This window comes from Falco punctatus (assembly GCF_963210335.1).
Source record: "Falco punctatus genome assembly, chromosome: 14".
Taxonomy (NCBI): domain Eukaryota; kingdom Metazoa; phylum Chordata; class Aves; order Falconiformes; family Falconidae; genus Falco; species Falco punctatus.
Genome location: NC_137594.1, coordinates 2,879,890 through 2,903,714, shown reverse-complemented (window position 1 = coordinate 2,903,714; position 23,825 = coordinate 2,879,890). Strand labels below are relative to the sequence as shown.

Below are 23,825 nucleotides of genomic sequence, written 5' to 3'. Positions count from 1 at the left end.
TTTTCTCTGTTATCAACTGTCACTATGGCCAGATGTGGACTGCAGTCCATGCAAACCTAAGAACATTTATTGCTGAGGTTTAAGCAGCTATTTTTCATTTTATGGCTGTCTTGGGAGAAACAGATCTTTCACATCTGCTTTTCTTCTTTTTGAGAAGATGGCTTTATTAGGTGCTTATGCATACATGAGGTAAGAAAAAGAAGCTTTTACTTTGAGTGGTGAGTCAATAAGTGATTAAATAAGCAGAATTTCCATGTCAGGTGTCAGCAAAATTGCTAACATTTGATCTCAGACATACTTTACTAAATGTTGAGCTATATTAAAATATCCACAGCACAAAAATATTCCTGTAAGAAGCTTTCTAGCTAGGCCACTTGAATAAATGTTACACAAAATTTTTTTCATTCCTGTTGAATATTAACAAGTTGTGAGACATATGGCTAGAACTTTAATACTGCCCTGAAGTGAAAAGGCTCACATCATGAAGGTTCTTGAACTCAGAGGCCTTGAGAAGCTACCAGTACTCTGAACTTTTGACCACCTACAGTATTTATGTGGGGAAGCAGTCTAACTTAATTAATTTTTTTTTACCTTTTAGATATTTTATATATTTTCAAATATTTTAAATTTTTATTTTTTTATATATTTTCATGTATATTTTTTAAAATTAAAAAATATTTTAAAAATAATAATAAAAACCTTGTAAGTGTTCTTTACTGAGTCTTTAATCAGAAGTACTTTCATAGAAGTGAGACTAGGAAAAGTGATTGGTTTTGGAGATCTATCAGAACCTTTGTTTTAGTAGTTATTGTTCTTCTTTCCTTCTTTGTGAAATACTGCTGTCCAAATCATGTTACCTTACTAATACTGAGCGGCGTTATGTCTCTGAGGGGCATTAGATTGTTATTTTTTTTTTAAATTACAATCTAATACCATTATTTTTCCCCTTGAAATACCTATTTTTAACATTCCACAAATCACATCTCTCTTTCCTAAATAGAACCAAAGAATGCAGTTTAAAATGTTGTGAGTTCATGCTGTTTCTAAGGGAAACGCTTGGATGGCTGTACATTCCTGAAACCCTTATTTTAGGCAGGGAGAGGTGAGTCCTTTCATACAACAATAGAATTCAGCCATGTCTCATGCTGAAATAGTCATGAAGTAAAAAACTGTGAACTCTAGAGTAGTAAAATGCTTCGGAGCTAAATACCTGTAAGTGGAGTCTTGCTGATCATCTGAGCATTAGTATATGGAGAATAAGGCTATACTGGAAGAAACACGTTTTAAAAGTATATGTTTGTAAACGTGGATATACATGTGTCTGTGCATATATATGGATACATGGTACATGTTTGGTGAAGTGTGTGAGAGCACGCACAAGATAGGGAAGAAAAGCATGATTTAATTGATTTTTTTAAAAAAATGAACATCATCTTATCTATGTAAAGGCATCTATACTTGGCAGTATTATATTTATGGTTGGACTCGATCTCAAAGGTCTTTTCCAACCTAAATGATTCTATTATTTTAATCTGTGATTGCATAGCGTATCATATTTGGGATAATCTTGGTTCTGCCGAAGTGATTGTGGCTGTGCATGTGTATGTAGGAAATCAGTTTAGCATCCAGGTTTTTTTTCCAACAAACTGTACTCTGGGCCCTGCTTTGAAACTTCCCTTGAAAACAAATGGTGAAGTGCCGAGTTTTTTCTTCTGCATGCAGCCAGCTGCATTTTGGTGCAGAATAGTTACTTGTCTCTTGAGCATGGACAGCTAGGTGTTGTCAGGCTTCGGCTGGCATCTCTGCAAATTCAGAGGAACCCTCAAGCTCCTCCAAAATGATTTGCTGCCTAACTGTTTTCCAGTGGACCAAAAACTAGGAGCAAGCGAATATTTAGGGGACTTTTCTCTCCATTCTGCATGAAGTACAGAAACCTTCATCAGCAGTTTAAGCCACGTGGGGCTGTTTTGCACTGCAGCGGATGAGTAGCACTCACATGATTCCTTGCAACAGCAGCAGTGTGTGTGTTAGGTAGGGTGGTAGAGGGGAGGTCTGTGGCTCAACTGGCTTCTGCCCATCAGCTGATCTGTGTTAAGCGACCATTTTTTGAGCTATTAGCTAATAAAAATTGCAAAGGAAAATGAGTTAAACTAAATTGTGTTTGTGGTTTAAGAATGGAAGTTGAAACTAATACATTTTCCTTGGCACTTGTAGTGGGATAAGAACACAAAAACCTGTCATATGATACGGTTCAGTGGTAATGTAAGTCATAACAATCTAGTAGCTTCCAGTCATCTGTACATGACCTGTGATCAAAGAGACCTCTGTAGTTTTCCCACCTGTCCGTTACTTTTCAGGAGAGTGGCTTTTCCTTCCATGTTTTGAACTCTAATGCATGCTGCCAGGGGACACCAAAGAATATTGATAACAAGGAAAGTGAATGATGTGGACTTGTGTTACTGAATATTTTTAGCTGCCTAATATATACTTACTAATGGTACTGGATCTTAGCTTGGCTACTGAATATTCCCTTTGAAAATTCATCTCATGCTGCAGTTTTCCACATATTATTGTACACTTAACAGATGTTAGACATTCTCTCTGTTCAGGTGAGGTTCAGTAACTCTGCCTGATGCAGGCTTTCTCTTGAACCGCGAGTAAAAGGTTTACAAGAACCTGGGACTGCAAAGACTAAAGTTGTTAGCTTTGTATGAACTAAAGCATAAAGTGGCATAAATCTACTGTGAAATTTTATCGGTAAAATTTCCAAGGTGATAGATGTATTTTAAGCTTTGTGATACTAGCAATAAATACTCGCTTCTCTGGAGAATGCCTCCACTTGTTGCTTTTAACACCACCACCCCCCCCCCCCCCCCCCCCCTTCAATTGTCTGTCCTGGTAGTTGCACTGAATTTAGGTTTTGTTTTTCTGGCATCGTTGTTCATGGAACTAATGAAATCATGTCAAAAAAACCGCTGTCTACCTACACATGTGTTCTATTAGCTGAAAGTCTCATATTTCAGTGCACGTTTAATAAAAATACCAAACTGAAAAAATAATTAGACTTTATATTAACTAACACTTGAAGCCTTGGACTAATGGGAATTTCTTTGGACTTTGCATTTTATACTTATGAATTACCAGAAGTTTTCTAATTTACCTCTCTCTTTCCTCTGGTTACCTGCCTTCCTTTCTCCCTAACTCCATCCTTTCTGTCCTTTGAGCTTCAGTGTTCTCATCCCAGGAGGTGTTCAATGGGTGTCCTGGACAAGCTGACGTAGTGCCACAGTGTTCACGAATATACGTGGGGTGTATATATATAAATATATATATGTAAAAACCGGAAATTCCGAGTAGTTTGACATTCCTTGATTCTGCATTTTAGACATTGCATTTTTGTACAGCCTTACAGCCAGTGTTTCTCCAGCTTAGAAATTAATTAAAATGACACCAGGCAAATGGTCTTCCACTAATAGCCTTAGTTTTTAAATTAAAAAGTTAATGCACTTTAAAATCTAAAATATGATCATATGTATTCCTGGAGAGCTGACAATTTGTTCTGCTCAATGAATGAAAAAATTAATAAGAGGAGCAGCATGTAATCAGTTTCTGTAGTTAAAGAAGCAGGAGAATCCAGAACAAACAGCATGTACGATAGGTTTAGCAGCAAAAAGTTAGCCAGCATAACGTGCTTTTGTAGTATCAATCATCTTACCCTGTGCATATGAAATGAACATGCAGAACTGTTTCTGCTACATCACATTTTTCAAAAAGAAACTTGGCATCCTACACATCTGTAGACACAGTCTCTTGCAGATAAGTTTGTAATCAAAGTGGTGCACTGAGACCCATCCATAACTGTTGAGTTACATATACGTAGAAGGAGAGGGAATCACATTAATAACACATTTTTCTGCTGCTTAATGAGGTATTTGTATGGAGCAGGGATTGCATTATCTTTTTCTGAACTTTGGCATGGCTGTTCTGAGCTTTATGACAGCTCTGAGGTCTAGGAGAGTTCAGATACAGGGCTGTGGAGGTAGCTCACCATGGAAGCTTTAGAAAAGCATCCTCATATGTGTAAGGATTGTGTGAGAGTATATGAATCTGTGATTAGAAAAGATATTCTTGGAAAATTGCTGTAGTGATGGAGAAATACGGCAGACTTGAGTGCTGCGAAGTAGCAGCTAGCTGCTGTTGGGCCTGAAAGGTCAGAAAATAGACGTGTATGAGAAACAGATCAGTGAGAGTTTGTCTTTAATGTCCTCAGGAGGAGTATGAATCTGATGTCTCGTTCAGATCTGTTTTCAATACACATAGTACACGCTGTAATATAGCTCAGAAGGAGATATGACCTCATCACCTCTCTTTGAAACATCTGTCCTATTTCTGTACTCTGCTGAAGTCTGAAGTGAAGGGCAAGCTGTTAAATCTTAGAGGAATGGAAAAGAGGTTAAAATGGTTCCAAATGTTCAGGGGGAAAAGAACCCCTATTCTAGTAATTCCATGTAATATCCAGTGAATCTTACTTGCGACTAGGTCAAACTAAAATGAAAATAGGTTGGTTTGTTTGGAGGAAATTATGTACAGACATACGGGACAGCCTTAAACTGAGTCTTAACATCTAGTTGTTGTATCTCTGTTTACATCCCTGATCGTTACCAAGATACTCACACCTTTTCAGTGAGGGCACCACATTTTTTTAAGGTCCAATTTAATCTGTAACTCAAGCATGATTTTCAGTTATACGAACAACAATGTGTGGAGTATTAACTTTGGCTTCTGCTCGCTTTTATGCATTTTGCAGGTGTCATTTGATTGGGAAAGAAATTCTTCAGTATATTTTGTGAATATGCATTCTAATTGCCTTTACTAAACCATTGGAATAGATACTGCAGTTTCTATCAATAAGAACAACTTCCATAATAAAATTTTATCCAAAACAGAGGAGAGAGCCGTCTTCCACAGTTCTTCATTTTCATATAATGCATCTAATTAAAAAGTTCTAGATTTTAAAATACTAAAATTCTATATTTGAGTTCCTCAGTCAAGAATTAATACAATAGAAGAGGTTTTTTTTCCTGGCCCTAATTGTTAAGCAGTAGAGGGCAGTAGTATTAAGATGATTGTCAGTTACTTTCTCTGCGAAAGCTTGAAGAAATGAGGAGGAAATTTGAAGTGCAAGAAATGTGCTGCTCCGACATCAACCTTGTAAACTGTCGTACCATGGGGACAGAGACACAGTGACAGTGTGAGTTTTCCTGCATGCGTTGCTGCCGTGGGGTCTGTGTGTGCACGAGCGTCTGCCTGCGTGCAAGTGAGAGGAAGGACGAAGACGGCAACTTCTGCCGCAGCTGCTGTAGCGGATTGAAAAGGCTTTTTCTTGTTTCAGCTTATCTGCTTTGAATAATATGCCTGGAGAAACAAACAGGATTGTTAGAAGAAAACCAACAAAATTAAAGCCCCAATAGAGTTCAGCTGGAACTTAAAAACGGCTCGTATGGTTTTGAAAAGAAATAAAGTATTATTTTTAACTGATACTTCTTCAGTAATATGTTGCACTAAAGTCTTGTAGGTTTTAGGAGCAAAAATGAAGAGAACAGTTTTGAAAAAAAAAAGCGAGCTTTCTGCACATTTCATGTAGAAGCACGGTGTATTTATGGATAAAGTCAGATTACTTAAAATACTTCAGTCTGAAATTTTAATTACAAGAATCTTTTTTTCTTGAAAATAGTCCTCTGTGCACATACACTCTAATTTGGCATTCCACAGAAGAGGTGTTTTCCCCTTTGACTGTTCCTCAAAGCAGATCATCAAAAACACTCACCATAAGTTCTGAAAATTCAGTTTGCGAGAGAAAGTTTATTTTAGCAAACTAAAATTAAGACATTGAATTTGGAAGCAGTTAACTGTACTGAAACATGCAAATGTGAATGGATTAAAAAAAAATTGGGGGAAATCCCTACTATTTAAGGGATCAGTAGTAAACAAAATATCTCTAGAAAAATTGCTATTATAAGAAAAACTTAACATTTGTGTTATTAACTATGAGTAACTAAAAAAGTAGCTGTAATAAACTTAGTTGGCTATAGTTTAACTGCAAAATTTAAAACGTGTTTGTAGAAGGTTTGCACCTACTTTGTAACTGTAAATCAGGGTAAGACGCTGTCCAGTAGAATGGCAACTGATCTCCAGCGGTCCTTGTCATCACTCTCCGTGAGATTCCTGAAACAAATCTGTGCAAATTGTTTCCTTCAGGTTGTTATATTTGACAGTAGAACAACAGGATTCTTCTACCCCAGTATGAGGAGACAGTACTTGGTGAAAATACAGTCCTTCAATGGCAGTCAACAAAACATAACAGAAGAGGAAAAAAAACCACAGGAGGGAAATTGCTACTTAAGAAATATTGATGGGAAAATAAATTCTCTGTGGTTACAGAATGCGAAACTAATTCTGATATTTAATTGAAAATGCCATATGTTTTTTACTACGTAACAAATTTATCCACTTTCAGGGAAAATGAGTGATTTAGAAGCTCATTGAAAGTCAGCAGGCCTTGCTTTATAAATGAGTTAATATTTTTCAAAAACACCTGTATTGCAAATCCAGGGATTCTGTGTTGTTTCGTTAAGACTTAAATTCTAATGCAGGTATGGTGACAGGATGGTTTCTTTCCATGTCTGTGCCCCTGAGGTGGGGAACCCTTCTGCCTTTTAGCTGTCTTGGAAGGCCTGGAAATGAATGCATTTTTTAATAACAATTATGTCCTGCTTCTCTGTGTAATTGTACTTCTGTCCCTGTTAATAATGTAAAATTTCAGAAATTAGTTACTGGATGACTAAAGTTCATTTATCAGCACAGAAAGCTGTAGCAGATGCTGAAAGACACCATGATTAGAAAGTAGCTTCAATTTTTATTCTTACGGTTTTAAATCTCAAAATGTATATATTTTTTTTCTTTAAAGAATCAAAACCTGAATATTTTGCTTGCACATTTTTTAATCTTCTAATAATTAAGAAATGATTAATAGTTGTTTAGGCTTTTTTTAAGTCTTTTGAGATATAAGGTAAAGGAAAAAAAAGGCGGGAGTCTTTTTATTTATTTATTTAATTAATTTCTGTGGGAGTTTCACTGCATTAACCTGATCACATCTAGTAATTTTTGTCACTTTTTGTGTGGCTTAAAGATGTATTGTAACTCTTCTTAAACTAAGATTTGTTAAAAAGGGGGTGGGAGGGGTGACCCTGGCAAATTTGCGATACCTAGTTGCTCCTATTTATACAAGTGTTGTCCTTCACCTTGTTGAGATTTAAGCTGTTTTTCTTTCCGTTGTGCGCTCTCCATCTTCTCATTCATTTCTGCTGCATGCTGCTGGGAAGGCAGTAAAAAAATCTTTTGTACCAGAGAGTCAGCGGTATCAGATCCCTGCAGACGTTATTGGGTCATAAGTTTCATTTGCAAACTGGCTGCATTTAGTTTTCTTTCTGCGCTCCTTTGTGCCAGAAGATACTGCTTTATTTTATGGAGAAAACCAGCTCTGTCCATGCCTAATACGTCACCAAGAACAGTATTCTGAGCTGGGTCAAGAGGAAAAACTTTTTTTCCAGCAGCATGGCCCTTTCTCAAATGTAGTAATTGTTACACCTGACTGCCATCAGTACTTCAACATTTTCCACTCTAATAAGACATGTTTATTACTACATTTTCTGTTCCAAGGTGTAGCAGGTATACATTGGCACTCCCTTGAAGTAGTTTAGTCCTCTTGAAATTGGACTTTATTTCATTCATCATGGTGAATAAATATTTCCCCGTTTTCAGAGTGCTTAGCAGTGACTTCCAGAGCCTCTGCCTCTTTTCCATATGTTATTTAAGTTTACATAAAATTGGTGGAAGGACGGACAAGACAAAATGAGTCCTTGTCCTGGTGTAGGCAAAAAGTATACAACTCTGCTTTTTAGGGGTTTTGTATTGAGTAGTAGTGGCACCATTTCCCAGCCTTTTCAATACCGAACTAAAATTAGCTATCTAATTTTATTTAATTTCTCATGCTGCTGAGAAAAAAATTATAGCTTAGATGCCTTTATTTTCTTAACGATATCTCCAGCTATTGAAGAGAATCTTTCATTGGCCGGTTCTGATCCTGACTGCAGGGTTAACTTGGTTTCCTTTAATCAACCTTGAGTAGGGACTGAGTAAAAGATGTTGCAAAATTAGCAACTATTTTTGCATTTCCTTCTTTCAACTTGAAAGCAGCCTTTATATGATGATGAAATAAATGGCAACGTTTTTGTGTTAGCGTGGGGTGGTACGAGCAGTAACTATTAAGACATTTGTGCCCTTCATGCGCAAATACACTGATCTGATGTGTGGTGAACTTTTCACCTAAGTGTAGTAGAGGGTGGAAAGAGTACTTTATGTTCAGATAAATGAATCCAAGTAGATTTTACACGTGGGAAAGGAAGGAAACGGGGGAGAAAGAAATAGGCTTAGTCAAGTTTATCAGGAGTGGAAGAAAGGAATCGCTACTTTGGAGATAAAACAAATACTAAGCTGTTTTAGTGTACTTGAAGTTTGGTGTGTAGGTATTTTTATGTTGTAGTCTATCAAAGGTCATTAATTGTTATTAATCTGTGGTTCAGCACCCGTTTTTAAAATGTGAGCTTAGGAAATCATGGGTACGCCTGCTCCCTGTCTCCACTGAAGTTCGGTAATGCTCATCAGGTGCCAAGGATGGTCTGAGACTTAAAAGGCCATTTTTGTTTTAGCATTTGGTGAAAAGATAAGCATCTTCAGTCCACAGTGCTTTTGGAAAAATACTCACCTTTCTTCTGAATTCCTCGTCAGCCACTTTGTGATGGTTACTTGCTGGCATTTGCTCTGCTTTTCTTTGTCAAGTCCTTGATCTTGTCTCGTGGGCAGCTGTAATTGTGATGCCTTTAATTTTCTTGTGATAACACTTTGTCTCATCCAGCATTTTAGTATAGTTCCTAAGGGACAACATGCAGTAAAGTTTGCAGTAACCTTTCAAGTAAACTTGCTTAAAAAGTTTTACCCCATCTACTAATTATCATTAATTGCCATACATCAGCAGCCACACAGTGTTTTGTCTTTTTCTTTTGTCATTTCTAATTTGGGACCCAAAAAATCTCTGCTGAAGGCAAAGTAAACCAAGTCTCCGACAGCAAAATCTTAGATTTATGGCATTTTTTTGGTCACTTCAGCATTTGGCAAAGTGTGACAATAAAGAAATAGCTTCCCATTAGTATCAGAGGATTCAAGTTTGACCCTGCTTTCATGTTTCATCTCAGTGACGCAGGTAAAGATTTGTTTTGGGAGCAAACAGTAAATTCCAGCAGATACTTGGCTGTAAGCACATAATATAATGTCTGTGTTTTAAACACAGAGTTTTTCCCCAGCGCTTCTCAAGATTTAGACATTATGTCACGCAACTATTTTTGTCGTCTGTTCAGAAGCCCCAGTTCCCTATACAATATCTCTCAATGACGGGTGGAGCTGTGCACCGTTACCTTTCTCACATCACAAACTTGGTTGTTTTTCTTTGGCTTGCTCATCAAAAGTAGTAAAATATACAGAGATAGGTTAAAATCGGCCATTATTTTAATGCTGATATGTATGAGGATTTTTTTTTCCCCTCCCGATTACTTGTTCCAGTTGTAAAAATGTTCTGACTGGTGGTGAGAATTCATAAAGGTGATTTGTTAATCTCTTATAGGTGATTTTTTTGATACAGTCCCTGAGCAAGAGTCCATAGAGTGATCTGTGGTGGTTGTAAAGCAAGACTGTTTAATGAAGGTTTTGGATAATATTTTCTGTCATCTTTTTTTATTTTTCTCCTAAGAGGGTGGGTTGTTCCATTAAAATTCCATTCAAGCAGACAGAAGCATTTATAATGCTCCAAAGAATATGTTCTCTATTTTGGAGTATATTATGTTCTTTATTCACCCAAATCTTGTTTTAATATTGCTGTAAACTTAATAAGAGGAGATGAGATATGAAGTGATAATCTTTTAAATATAAGGAAAAATAATTTTCTCCACCTTGATAGAAGGCATAGGTCTAAGCTGTCTCTTATTAGAGATTTTGGTAATAAAAATCTCTGCTTGTAGAATAGCAGTCATCACAAAGCTATCTTACTGTGCTAATCTAGATAAATCATTTCTTTTTTGTTTTGTTTATTTTTTTTAGTACTTTTCATTTATGATTTTTCTCATCATGTGATATTAGCCCTGTCTTTATGCTGCAGATTTGCCCTTATCCCATCACTGTTCCACTTCATATGCTCTAATAGTGCCATGCTCAGTTACTTTAAATATTAGAGATGCCTCTAGCATCATGAGTATATTCAGAATTCACTGTCTCACGTTCCAAATTCCAACTCAGGAAGGGTTTTGGTAATGCTGGGTATGGTTAGACAGTCAATGCCCGTGGTGGGTTGATACTGGATACATTATAATGCTAATATCCTTGGCTGGATACCAACTACTCGCTTGCTCTGGCAGACCCTGATGATTGCTTAGCTGTTGAATGTGGAGAGTTCTCGTTTCATCCTGGTGAAAAACAAAATAAGTGTGTGCATGCGTATGTGTTGTCAGGTTACTAAATGGCGAATATAGAGTTCAGGCCATTAACAAAATTAATCTTTCCGCTATGTGAAGCGCAACAGTAAATCTTGATGACCTAAATCTGTTCCCCGGTTTCCATATTGTATGCCTAGGTTAAACAATCAATAGGATTTTGTGGTATTTCACAAATGGCGGTCATAACTTCGGAAATCTTTTGTGACTAATTTAAGTATGGGGAGATGGGGAAACAGCTCCCTTTTTTCCTCCTCTCCATTAAACCAATATTTTTTTGCCAAGTTAGTTCACAAAAGCGATCCCTTTTGAACCACAATGGCTCAATTGCAAATGAAGAACGAGCTTATCTTTTTAGAAGAAAACCTGTGTGATTTACACAGAGTTTTTAGGATTTTAACAAGATAATGTTGAACATAGTGAGATTCGACCATGAACATGATTTGTTCATGTATTTAAGCCTTTCCATAGTTCAAATATATTTTCAGTCCAGTTTTCCAGAGTCCTTAAAATATTTCAGAGTAGCTGAGTGACTGTCTAATAAATTGAAGAAGGACCGTCAAAGAGCCTAATTTTGTGATTTGTGTGCTGTTTGGAACAAATGATATAGGGTGCCATATAGTTCAGTGTATTTTTTAATAGTTAATGTGTGTTTCTATTTCAAGTGCCTACATTAGAAAAAGCCTACAAGATGACCACTTTGCTTATTTTAGACATTGAAATACCACATCAACAGCATACTTTTCATTTCTGATCTCAGATGCTGTTTTAATTAGCTGAGAGATATTTACTTTATTCAAAGTAGATCTATGTATTACTGTGAGTAACATTTGGAAAGTATGTTTGGAAGATCATCTGTTGTAGCTTGCTTTAGCATTTCTTTAGTGTTCTGTGAACAAAATTCTTCTTTGTGGAATAAGTACTTTAAATTATAAACTTGCTTCATTTTATTTGATCCAGTCTGCTGGGATTAATTGTTGTATACTGGCTCCATCAATTATTCAGCTAGAGCTATCAATTCCTGACTGGTCTGGAAGCAAAAAGCAGTACTGCTTTACACAATATTTACAAGATATTCTTTTTCTTTGATAGAAACTCTGGGCTCCAAACAGGGTTGAGCTATGAATGAATTTGTTTTATAAATTGCTTCATTTTTTTAGAACTATTTTTATTCCTGAAATATGTCATTCCATGCTTCTGGAATGTTGCTAAATATTTGTGTTAAACAGCAGAAGTGTTACAGAGTTCACCAGGAGGAAGCGTTAGATTTAAGTTATTTATCATGTTAGTGTGATTTTTCTAGTTAACTGTTTTGTTATAGGTGGATCACGGTGACACAGAAGTACCACCATGTTTGTATCCCACCCATCTTACGCTTAGTTTGTGTATGGTTTCCAAGATTTGTTGTGTTTTGCTTCTGAGTTGGTACTACAGCGTTGACTCTAAAACTAAGTCAGTTCACGGGTTTTATGGGGAAAGGCGCTGAGTGCTGCAGAAGGTGCTGTAATGCATCAAATTCAGTCAGGGGCAAATGTGGTGCCAGTAAATAAGTGCATGTAACAGCTGGCAATGAAAACATACTGATCAGTACTTCAAATTCCAGAACTGTGTTGTGAGATTTTTGCCTTCTTTTTTTTTAAAAAAAGTTTTTCTTTTAGCAGAAGGCAGGTATTGCAGCATTTTGCACAAATAACAGTGGGAAGACACTAGAGTACAGTTCAGGGATAGGACATCTGTTACGCTGTAGGTATGGATAAAGGAGATGCCTGTGTTAAGACTGACCTAAACAGAGACCGTGCTCTGAGAAATAAATGACTTTGTTTCAACAATGGCATAGCGACTTTTGCTGTTGACTTTGGTGGGATCATGTTTTCCTTCAGGGTAAGCTTGTTTTGTAATGGGTCAATACATAAAAAAGACTTTGTCAGATTGTAGAAATTGGTTGCAAGCGTATAGAAAAGAGAACGTGTCCTACTGCTGCATACAGAGGCATGGCAAAGTCAATAGTGGAGACAAAATTTTTGCCTATGATATTCGCTCTGTGTAGGTCCCTCACATCTGTGTGCTAACAGGTTGCGTTTTGGCATGAACAGCAAGTCTCCAAGAGGAATGACTATTCTGTCTGTATAGCTGCATGTTACCAGAGAACAGAATGCTGGCCTTCAAAGGTGTATGGTAAAACACCAAATGATTTTACTTTTTGGTGTATATTTTTCATTGTGGATGGTGATACGTCAGACACGCTATCTGAAGCCTCAAGAAAGGAGTGATCAGTGAATCATCTGTTCTTAGTTAAATGAAGTATGACTTAGACTTGTGTAATGGGAATGGAAGTATCAAAAACATTTGTCGTTGGCCTAATTCTTTTCCAAGCGATACTAACAGTTTTACCATTATTTGGAGTCCATTAGTCCAACACTGAACTCTTTAGTCCAACATCGCTTGTGAGTTTCATGGTTGTATTGCATGACCATTCATGTCAGTGTATACTTGAGAAGCCCCAGAGGCACAGGGCGTAGATGCTCCTTCTTCCATGGAGACGTTCCAAATTAAGATGATTCTCATTTGGGTCCATGTACGTTATCTGGAGTAGGCAAGTAGCGTTTGATGAAATCCAAGATTCTGAGTGCCTGACCTAGAAATGGTAGATGAAACTGTTCAGGGGGCACTTTCTTCTGTTGCTGTAACAAATACTGTTCTATAAGAACATTTAATAGGTACATCAGCTGTAAATGTCTTCGTTAGAAGTGTTCCTTTCCTTTTGGAAAATTCAATTTAGATCACTTGTTTTGAAGAAAACAAATCTTGGCATACTAATATCTGGGACTTACTGGAATTATTTTATTGAAGATACACAGATGCTTTAGTTTTCCATGTGTTGAATAGTGTCTTTTTCATTATTGCGGGTAGATAGTGGAATATATTTGCAGACTGCTGTCAAACTTGATTCCCCTGCCCCCAAACCCATCACTGGCCTTTAAAAGAGCAGAGTTTTGTCTCACTGATGATAGTGTGGATCAAGACTGACTCGGTTAATGAAAAAGGAATGACACCCTTACAAAGTCAGAACATCTGCGGTCAGAGTTGGGCACTCGTTTTCTGTGAACATATCTTTTTTTTTTTTAATAGTCACACGACATATTTAATAGCTTGCAACACTGCTAGAAGCGCAGTTAAATACCACTAAATTTTAACTGTCCTCACCATACAGTAACTTCGTCTCACTTGATTTTCTGGAAAGCTGTGACGAAAACTTGCAGCAAAGCTAAGAGAGGAATAGAAGAATTCCTAGACGGTTGCAGAAGAGCTGACGGAGCAGCCGCTGTTCCTGCCGTGGGTCTGGCTCCAGCGGCGGCAGCACTGGTGCCCCTGTGTCAGCCCGGCGGCTGTGGTGGCACTTTGCAGCACGCAGGCAGGGCTGTGTTAGCTTTGGGCAAGGCTGTGACTTCTGAGCTCCGTTGGAAGGCAGAGTCTTCTACAGAAGAAGTATCAATATTCCGTGTTTTTAACAGTTTAATCTGATTTCCTGTTCCATTATATTTGACTAAGCCAGATTGTTTCATAAGTGTTTATTGTTTGTTTTAGAACTTTTCCCCTGCCTGAAATATTAAGTAGAAAAGCTTTTCCTTTCAGCATCTATCTCAAAGTCTGTATAAATTGTAGAATTGTAACAGTGTAATTCTAATCCTCAGACTTCATCAATACTGACTGAGAGAGATTTTGACCTTCCTCATTGTTTCTTTCCTCAAGTAATTGACATTTCCAGACAAATCTGTATTTTTTCCCGCTTCAGAATTTTTAGTAATGAAAAACTCGCATCCTGTTAACTATGGACTACTGCAGAATTGTAAAAGAAGGAAGTATAGCTCATAAAGAAAATCAGTGCTATTTAAATTATTCCCTGAAAGTGAATAGTGTCCCTCTAAATCTGTTTTGCTTAGACCAGGAAAACACAAGTGACAAGGTGGTTTTCCCTGGCTCCAGTTCTGCAATGGCACATGGCCTTATTCCAAGCATTTGCAAACACTAGTGATCAAGAAAAGGACTTAAAAGTCACAGACTTCCAGCCACTGCGGTTAATTGGTTTGTTTTTTATTAGTAAGACCTTGATGTCAGTACAAGAGCTGACATTTATTTTGATTTTTTTCTAAATTCGTACAAATGCCATATTAATTCCAAATGTCGAATTTGTTGAGAATTGCATTTTCCATTTCAAGTAAAACATTTTATTAAAAAGATAAATTGATTTGTCATCTGTTTGCATTTTTATTGTAATTATTATTAAAGCAGAAATTGGTGCAAAATATTTGAATGAAATGAAAATCCTTGCTTTTTTCAACCCAACTGAGTTCAAAAATCAAAAGCTAAAAAATCTCCAGACTTCCTCTTTCCTGATTTGGAAAGTTCTTTCTGTATTTGCTTTAGTGAGGAAAAACTGCAGTATAATAAGCAGTAAAAGTAGGGAAATATGGGAGTAAAAACACACACACACAAATACCATTTTGCAGTATTCCAACCAAAATATGTCAAAATGAAATGTTTTTGTGAGGGGAAAAAATTGTTTTCAGTGTTAAAAAAAAATAAAAAATCCAGTGTGCTTTAGAATCACCTTTTTAAAGAGTATGAACTTGCATAGTAATAATAATAATGATAGCCGCCTCCTGTGAGGCTATGATGTATTTACTTTTATGGTCCATTAAGTTTTATGGTTCATATGACACTATCTGCTTTGTTGTTGATAGCATCTTCCTGGAAGGAGTGGTTCGTGCCAGGCTGTGTAAAGCAGCAAGAGCTCGTGTTTGAAGAGCTGTCTCTGTTAGATTTTACTAACATCTGTGGTCCCTATTTCTGTGAAATTAAGAGTATGGGCGGGTGCAGGCTTTCTCAGGTGCGTAGCCTACTTCGCTGGGTTGCAGGTGCTGTTGAAGATCAATCCAAAAGCCCCAGAAAACAGCAGCGGGGAGTGATGCGCTGTGGCTGTGCTCAGCGTGCTGCTGTGGCATCCAGTTTGTGACGCGTTCTTAGAGAAAATTGCTTTAAAATAATGCTTTTTCCTTCATTGTTATGGTTTTATATATATGTATATATATGTGTGTGTATATATATATATGGTAATTCTTATGGCCAGTGCAAAGATTTCAGTCTGTAGCTAAGAGGAAAATCGTTTTGAGGATAGCCACTTTAAATAGGGGGAAAAAAAAATATGCAGAGGAGCAGTTCCCATATGCCCCTCTCTGTGACGCCTGTTACTGAAATACTGTTGGGGAGCGATGGTGTCACAGCCAGCACAGCAGTTACAAAACACAAACAAACTGCACGTTGTTTTCTCTGACCAATAGATGCTGCGAGGAGTTAAAAGAACAGTTTAAAGGCATAATTTGGTAGCTGTGGGCTTTCTCAGATGGACTGTTTAAGCTGTAAAGCAAATGTAATGTTGAACAAAAATATTTTGTTTTAGTGAACAAAGTTTTACAAGCTAATGATAAAAAACAGAGCTGTAGGGCAGGGTTAACAACAGAGTGGGGTTCTGGAGCATTTGGAGACATTTGCGATCCTCAGCAACATAGATAGATGAGTCTGGCAGGGCTATTGTTGCAAACAGGCAAACTATTCTGTTGTTCTGGAACCTTCCCCTGAAGTGTGAATGCATCATCATTGAGACCAGCCCTTACTACCGATCAAAGAATAGTGCTCCATCCAGTAGAAATTCTGTGGGAAATGTGTAACAATTAAATATAAATATATATATTTTTATATATGGGTGTAAGATAACTTGGTTATACGATTTGCACCTATGTTGTCTGGACAGCAGAGCAGTTTGCTGTCCCGTAGCAGTTTGCAGCATTGGTTGGCTTGTTTTGATGCTAAATGTGGCCAGAACTTCAGTTATGGAGAATTTTCGGTGTTACTTCCTTCATCTTCGCATATGTTAGTGGACACTAAGGCAACATTTCTTCTACAATCTCTGTTTTAAATTGTGGAAGAGATGTAGCATGTCTTTTAAGCTATAATGTTCCATTGTAGCCTCAAGAATACGAGTTGAACAGAGAACTCGATGAACTCGGGGACCCACATGCCTTTTTGAATGAGGTTGAATTAGATGCATCCCTTTAAAAAAAAAGCACAGGCCTTATTTTTATTTTTTGGAATGAGTGTCGATAGGTAGCAGGGAACCTTTCTTTTTGAGAATATGGGCTTGACAGAAGCCAGCTCTTTGATTTGCATGGTTTTTACACAGACTTCTCTGGTACTAGAGTACTAGTACTAGTGAGAGCTATAAATTTATAGGTGCTTTAGAATTGTTTTGATTGCAGAGGTGTTTTTCCTGTGGAAAAACAGGCATGGACCTTCTATTCTCAGGATTATATAATACTATCTTAACGATTAGTTGAAATTTTTATTTTTGCCCTGTTCTTTGAAGCCTCTTTGAGCGGCTCTTTTTTAGGGCAAAAAGTAGACTTTCTCTACTCTCCTACATTTCATTTACAATAGTCATCCATATGTCTAATCAGGGGCTTGTTTCTCCCTCAGGATATCTTTGGCATCTTTTTTCTTCAGTTGCTCCAGGAAAAGTTTGGCTCCTTAAGTATCCTCTGACTTTGGCTGTGCTTTGGTTTCCCCTGGTCTCTGTTCTCCTAGCCCCATCAAAGGCTGCCTTCCTGGCTCCTGGCTGTCCTGACATTCCTTCTTGGTTGTGCTTTTTTGCTGAAACTTGATGAACATACTGCACTAGTGCCTTTGAAGTGTGCTCGTGCCACTTTTGTGTAACTGATTTCAAAGACCTAACAGCTTTTCTCAAATTCAGAGTGATTTGGGCAACCTGGTCCCTTGGGTTCTGCAGTGACTGCCAGGTAAAACCTCAGCAGATCGGTCGCTGTCAGGCTTCCAGTTCTTTTATCCCCGTGCGGGCAGGAGCACAAAGGTTCTGGCACAGCACCATAAATGTGATCTCAAATTATGACTTCATGTAAAAATCACAACATTTGAGTGTGAGTGGTAGTTGAGATCAGAAAATACAAGGGAGTGCCACTTTTTTTTTTCCTTCACGTTTTCTGCATGGTGGTTTGATATTCCTGTTCAGTGTCATTTCAGTTGAGTTGCTTGAGGCTGCCTTCCTCATCAATATCATATTTTTCCTTATGTATCAGTCCTGTCAATGTACGTTATATAGTCAATCCTTCTTCTGCAGCCTTTCTTGGTAGCAATGGGAGAGCTCCAAAATACTTATTTCAGGAAAAAAACTTAATGTGCCAGGTCATCATGCTCTTAGCTGGAAAGGTGCAGTGTTAGGGACAGCTCCTCTGAACGCTGAGGTTTTGAGACAAAACACATGTATAGGGCTGTAAAGGTTATGTTGTTATTTTGCATAGCCAACTTGGAGCGGGATGTATAACTAAAAAACCCATCACAACCATGCAGATGCAGTCTTTTAAAAATCTCATGTGATGACTGAATTCCTTGTGGTACGAGGCATAAAAAGAAAATAGAAGATATTCTCAGTGGGAGAACAGGGGATGTAAAACATGCATTGGAGTTGAAATTTGCCAGGTGTACAGGAAAGTTTAGATGCAAATGGACTGAGCATAACAAAAAGGAATACTGGCTGGACAGTAACAGCAGGTTTTGACACACTTGAGACACTTAACAGGGTTTTTTTAACTCTGAAAGAGAAAGTTAACTGTGAAATTGAATCAAAGAAATTTGAACAGTGCTGCATTCCAGTAACATCTGAAATACAGGGGAGAGATGCATTTTTGCCTTTTAAGACAGAAGGTGCTAAAAGTGGTTGAAATCGTAGAAAACCCCGTGACTAGTAACTTGTGAGTTGTAGTTTCAAGAATTTTTTTTCCATTTTGTAGGGTTTTTTAATGTTTTCATTTAGCTTTTTTGTGTCGGTGATAAGAGAGGAAGAGCCTCAGAAGCCAAATGCTTTTTGAAGCAGTAGAGTTTGTCCATTAATCAAGCCATTCTGTTGTGGTAAAAACTGTGGAAACCGTTCTGCTGCGGTGGCCATGAGGAAGGATACAAAACGCTGCAGAAGAGACGTGCAGCCACAAACCATGTGGATCATAGAGCTGGAGTCCAGCAGAAATCTATCTGTTAAGTATTTTATTTTGTTTAATGCAGCAGCTCTGCCTCCTCATGAGGACAGGAGGGTCATAACAACAGCCCATAAAAAGCAGAAGTACATTTTTATTTGCATTTTAATCTTTTTGAAAGAGACAGTTTTCTCAGATTATCGTTTGAGTTCGGTTCAACCCCAGAGATGCTCTGCTGAAAATTACAGTGTGGTTTTGATTGCACAGAGCAGCGATGGCCAAGGGACAGCCCAGGGGGACAATTTGGCCTGCCAGAAGTGTTTATTGACTGGATGGATGGTCATTGCAGCAGTCTCGTCTGTATTCATATGCTAGAAAAATCTCTTTTGAGCCTGAGCAGCACTGTCGCTGTATTTGGATGTGTACTCAGCTGGCAGGAGAGGCGATACAGAACGTGCTGGAGCTGGTCTGACCTACGGTCAGCAGAGCTTGTGAAAGGGCCCCGTGGAGAAGGCAGAAGGTAGTGTGTGGGTTGATCTAAGGTGTTCAGGTTGTGGGTCAGTTTGTGGAGGACTGGAAGCAGAAGAGGAGAGGGTACCGTCTGCTGGTAGAGTGAGCCTGGGAGCAGAAGGAAGAGCAGTGCAAGGAGGAGGCTCAAGGGAGAGCCACTCTTTTGGGGTTTCTCAGCGTGCAGCTTGTGTTGGGTAGGATAGATCCAGGGCTGGTAAGAGTGGAAGGAGAGGAGCTGCATCTGGGTGGCCGGAGTGGTCGCTTTCAGAAGAGGTGGTATAGCTGAGTTTAAAAAAGATACAGAAATCTTAGTGTAGAGTGTCAGATCCATGTTATGTTGGTAGCACATTTGGAGGTGCACCAGGGAGTGTGCAAAAAGGTCCCACTAAAGGTGTAGCTATTACTACTCTGCTGTCCTAGGTAGACTAGGAAGAGATGCAGAAGAGGTTCCTATGTGAGAACCTGAATCAGCAGCCTGAAGGTGCTGATGGGTGAAGATAACGTCCAGACTTGATTGTAAATCCACAAATTATGCACCCTGCTCTCCCCCCGCCACCCCCAAAACAACCAAAACATGGGAAACCCCGGGACCGTGACAGTACCGAAATGACTTCAGCTTCCTGACTTTGTACACTACTTTTACCTCTGTGTAATCAGAGCCAAAACTCAGCAACTGATAGATGTAGTTGCTAAAAGAAAATAAATAATTATGCACCGGTAGAGTCAAAAAGAGGAGGAGGTTTTGGCTTTGATTCAGCTATGTGAGAAGTTTTCATGATTCGTCTTCGAGAGGCCAGCTGACCATCAGCCACTAACTGGTATTGCCAAATAGAGCAAATGGGTGATATCCCACTAGAATATAAAGATTGCTGTTTTGACTGCAGATATACGATTAGCCAATGAAATAAAAAACTATTAGACATTTTATGTTTGCAGACATTGTTTCTAGAGCTTTTGCCAAAAGCACAGTGGAACAAAGACCAGAGTTAAATTTAGTACATGTCAACCTGATCAAAACCAACTATACACAAACAAAGCCTGTCCAGATTCAGACACAATGTGGCCTGCAGTTGCCAGAGCTACCACAGAGGATGGGAGCTTGCAGAAAACACTTCAAATTATTACAGCAGGAGGCTTGAGGCAGTGTATCTCCAGCGTCAGTGTGTGAATTCAGTAGGCCTGGTAGTCACTAGAGGGATTTTATTTAAGGCAGCAAATTGGAGTTCTCATTGATTTGTTCAAAACAAGTGTTGAAAAAGATGCACTATGATGGTTCAATTATTTTTTGTTTAATCCCAAAATTTACAGTAGCCTCAGATCCATTAAAACCCTTGCAAACTCGATACTGTTAAATTGCAAAATAGCAGCAATGAAGCACTGAGTATCACCTTTTGACATTTTTTCCAACAGAAGAATGAAAACCAGAATGCCTATACTGCATAGAAAGTGATGTCTGAAAGACTCGCACTGAAAGATCCCAGATGACTAACATTAATAAATGGTTTTGGTTTTGTCTTATGAAAGTCACCCTGTGTGGGTCTGCAATGGGGAAGAACAGCGGCAAGGAGCAGGGATGTCACGGGAGCTTGTCCTGTGGCTGTGTGTAAGAGTCGACCCAGGCAGGCAGAATATAGAGTAGCAGGAGATTGATGCACAAATTCCGGGAGGAAAGAAGGTGATTCTGCCAGAAAATGTTTCCAACCAGCAGGGGCTATAGGATGAGACCAGGAATGCCAAGGCGAGGAACTGGTGAGCAAGCCCCATTTGTCACCTTAGCAGTACCAGTGCTTCGAGGGAGCCCAGAAGGTTCAAGCAGTGGCACAGAGAGCACTTTCCTAACTGAACCGTAAATAACTCAACCGCAAGGTCCACTATAGATATTTCATGTTATGTTGATGTTACTCTCTAAATCTTTTAATGTGTTTCAAAGGTCTGACTTGGAAGGGGGACGTGATGTCAGGGACTTTTAACAGCCGAGCTTCCCGGCTGGAGGCTGGGCGAGGGGTGCTGAAACACTTTCTGCCCGTAGGCAGCCAGCTGGAAGGAAAGGCACAGTGCAGCCGCGCTCCAGCAAGTGTTTCAGCACTGAGTGAGCACAAAACCGCCACACAAGGCCAGAGTGTTCCAGCTTCTTAAATTTTTCCTCTTGAGCTGATCTTTTAATTCAGGAGAAATAAACTCTTCCAGCTGTGCAGAGCAACCTGTGTTATCTTGTCACCTTTCCCTTTGAGTGCTGCCTGTCTGAATCTCATCAGCAGGAGAAGATGATGATTGCTGAGTCTTGCAGCTTTCATTTCTTCCTTCGGAAGAGATGAATCTGTTCAAAAAGGTTTTCGCTTGTTTTGTGTCAATTAATACCATGAGATTGTTCTTAGAGTCATTTCAGACAGCCCTTATCTTTTGTATCTTTAGGGTAGTGCTTGTGTATCAATGTTTACAGGGAATTGTCTTCACAACAGCCTGTGTATTATCTCTAAAGCAGATTTTATTCATTAAGCCTTTTTTCAACCACAGAACTGATCAGAATATGAAGTATTTCACAACAGAGTAAACAAAGGCAAGTTTGCGGTCACAAGTATCCGACATGTTCTCCCAGACAGGCTGGGAAGCATTGGTTTCACGTTCTTGTCATTGCTGTGGCTTTTAATTCCCATTGCTTGCAGGCTCGTTGAAGCAGGCAGGGTGAGGATGGAAGATACCATAAATTTCTCAGCATTTAAACTCAGGGAGTGTGAATCATTTCTTTCTTGGAATAACTTTAATAGAAAACTAGAATCTGACCTGATGAGAAAAACGTGCAAAACCTTTTTCTTCCCTTTTTTTCCCCTGTTTAAATGGTTTTTTTTCCAGATTATTTTTATTGTGAATGCATAAGCACTTTGAGAAACCTAAGAACCTTTTGAGTTGTAACACTTACAGAATGAGAGCACTGTAAAGAAATATTTTGTTAGGAGGTTGGTGTTTTTTTCAACTAACAGTAGAATTCCAACCCATTAGAGAAGAAAATTATTTGTGTCTGGGATAGCTTGCTCTAGATTTTAAACAATTTCTGCAGCTTATGGAAGGTTAGAAATTGGTTGGATTTCCTTCTGAAAAGATGTAACATCATTTCTAATGTGTTTTACAGCAACATCAGATGTCGAAAGCATAAGAGAGCTTATATCTCACAGAGGCAATGCCAGAAGTGTAGCAATGTGTTCAGTAATTCTCTGGTTTTACAAGAAGCAGTGGATTATATTCACTTGAATCTTACTCGGTTACGATGTCATTATTTGGACATTTTATCTTGATTTCAAAATACTGAACAAGCGAAAAACACAACCAGCTCAGTGAAGATCAATTTAGTAACTCCCATTCCAAAAAGAAATATTGACATACTTTGTTGTTTTAGGACTTGAATTTATGGTGCTTGGGGATGTAGTCCATTCCTTAATGTCATCTAATCCATTGAGTGCTGGACAGAAAACCAAAACTACTCCTCCTCAAATCCTGTGCCTGCTATTGCTGAGTGTAACTTTAGAAAAAGTGCCTTTCCTATTGGTACGGGGGAGAGCAGCTGCTAACAGAGTTTATGTAAAACGTGAGGCTGTTACTGCATTACGAAGCTTCTTAATATGTAGTATTTTATTGTCGTAAGAACTGAGCTGGTCCAAAAAGTTCATACAAAAAATGCAATCGTATGATGTGCAGTTTGTCCCAGCAACAGCACCAGAGTTTCAAACGTTTCCCTTCCTGTGCCCCCTCTGTTGTGTGTGGAAAGGAGATACCAAACAAGTGCCTTGCATCTAACTTAATGAGTCTGAAATTGTAGTCTTATAAAAGGTTACTGTGTTCTTAACAGGGCTTGGATTCATTTTGCAAGGTGGGATTCATTCTAACAAGCTGAAGGAATCGGGGGCAGAACGACTCATTTCTGAAAAATTGAAATTAGAGTATTTCTAAAAACTTGAAATTAAAGTATTTCTAATTCAGTGTAAACGACCCCAGTGCTGCTCTGCCCCAAATCTCTGCGCTTCCTTGGTACTTCTAACTTTGGTGAATTGACAGACACAGTTAATAATTGGTAAATTGTTCATCTATCTGAATGCCCCTTCTTTTTGAGTGCCTTTTTTATCGTCTCTCTATGTGCCCAGCACCGCTTTTTAACTCTGCAGGGTTATTCAGTGGTTTGGATGCCGTGGTGGAAAGGTAGCTCAGGATTATCCCAGGCCAGCTTAGCCTGCACCAAGGAAATGAGCTGTGATTACAGTCACTCGTGCTGTTATTGCGGGTGTTACCCATCGTGTTTGGCTCTCGCACTTACTGTCATCTTGTTTGGTAGCTCAGGTTCCACAATAGAAAAAGCCGCTGTTACAGTGCAACTTGGCAGAAGCAAAGCTTTGGTGTGTCTTCCCTGCACCCTGCCATTTCTAGGGCACCTAGAGCTGAGTAGAGAAAATCGGAAAATATTTAAGGTAGGAATTAAGGAAGACCAAAGAATATGGAGCAAAAATTCTGTTTGATTTACAGATTTACAATGAGTTTCCCCATGATCTTTTACTCTTTAGTGACAAGCACTGAGACAAAATCTCATCTTAGCTGATGAGACTTGGCTAAATCTCAGTTGGAAAACTTTTGTATTTATCCATTGAGGAAGTAGCTTTTAGAAGCTTTTGTGAAGGAATTTAGATAAGTATTT

General features: G+C 38.5%; 1 protein-coding gene across 6 annotated transcripts in view; it reads left to right on the top strand.

Moving 5' to 3' along the window:
- The window catches only part of BANP (BTG3 associated nuclear protein), a 152,533-nt gene that overhangs the window by 83,401 nt on the left and 45,307 nt on the right, over positions 1-23,825 (top strand). The window lies entirely within an intron of this gene.